Raw genomic sequence first — 1,246 nt, forward strand, 5'->3', positions numbered from 1 at the left:
ATTGACAATGTAAAATGTCATGTGTGTTGTTTGTTAAATAAGACTGTCTTTATTGATTATTATGCCTCAGATGAAGATCAGATCACATTTTAGGAGCCATTCATGTAGAAATCCAGAGCATTCCAAAGGGTTCACAAACTTTTTCTCGCAAGTGTGCAACATTCACTCCACAAAGAAAACGGGTCATGAAAGCCGACAGATTTTTCAAAGATTTCAGTACTGATGTCACTCCATGTAACTTTAATGACAGTGCGATGATCAAGGAACGCAGTGGGATCGCGGTGGCTCATGGGACGGGTTGGGGATAGTGGTACACGTCAGGATGGCCGAGCGGTCTAAGGCGCTGCGTTTAGGTGGCAGTTTCCCCTGCAGGCGTGGGTTCAATTCCCACTCCTGACAAAGAGCTCGATTGGTCTTCTCTTTGAGCTTTTTCGAAACAAATCAACACTAATCAAACACACTGGCAGGTTTTCGAAAAGCATCGAGGAGTGGACAGGATACCCCTTTGGAATAGGGCTCAGAAAATGACGGAGAAGGGAAATTCCGTAAGATCCCACACATTGGAATCTGATTGGACAAAAGCTACGTCGTCTCCCGCGTGAAAGGCGGGGATACTCACCACTGTACTATTTTTAATGGAGAATGACTTTGAAAAAGGTTTCCGCCGGCACCTCGCGATCCATGTGAGATTGTAGCAAAAACGCAGCAACGGCAGCGCTTGCTGTAGTCGTGGCCGAGTGGTTAAGGCGATGTACTAGAAATCCATTGGGGTCTCCCCGCGCAGGTTCGAATCCTGCTGATTACGGTATCCTCCTCACGTCGTGGTGTGCCGGCGCAAGCAAGGAAAAGTGCCTTTCTGCTTTTCCTGGTGGTTTTAAAACGCGAGATCGCTTGTACCCGCTGCCTTGGAAAGAAATGCTTCAGGGTCCGCAAACGGCATTTTGCAGCTGGAAGCAGATGGCGACGCTTTTTGCGGTCGCGTGTCTTGTGCCCCATTTCCGGCCTTTAACATTGAATCAATAAAGCTGTTAGAACCGACACCATAGGTGCTTTTCTTACAACTTTTGATCTGACTCAGTTTCGGAATGCAATTCCTGAACACTGCGAGAGACAACCTAGGCTGCCAAAAGTCTCCGAAACCAAATTTTGATAGCAGAAAATTCTCACTCGTCCAGAAGTTCCCTTGGGACCCAACGTCCAGCACAGAGTGGTAAGAAAGCGTCTTTTTTGGAGACCTTTGCAGTGT

At 47.3% G+C, this 1,246-nt stretch overlaps 1 non-coding gene across 1 annotated transcript; it reads left to right on the plus strand.

Moving 5' to 3' along the window:
- Positions 1-316: 316 nt before the first annotated feature.
- On the plus strand, positions 317-399 carry trnal-uag (transfer RNA leucine (anticodon UAG)). The gene has a single exon. It is a non-coding gene; the product is annotated as a tRNA-Leu (tRNA).
- The last annotated feature ends 847 nt before the right edge of the window (positions 400-1,246 follow it).

This window comes from Atractosteus spatula, assembly GCF_055471065.1.
Source record: "Atractosteus spatula isolate fAtrSpa1 chromosome 26 unlocalized genomic scaffold, fAtrSpa1.hap1 SUPER_26_unloc_1, whole genome shotgun sequence".
In the NCBI taxonomy this organism is placed as follows: Eukaryota; Metazoa; Chordata; class Actinopteri; order Semionotiformes; family Lepisosteidae; genus Atractosteus; species Atractosteus spatula.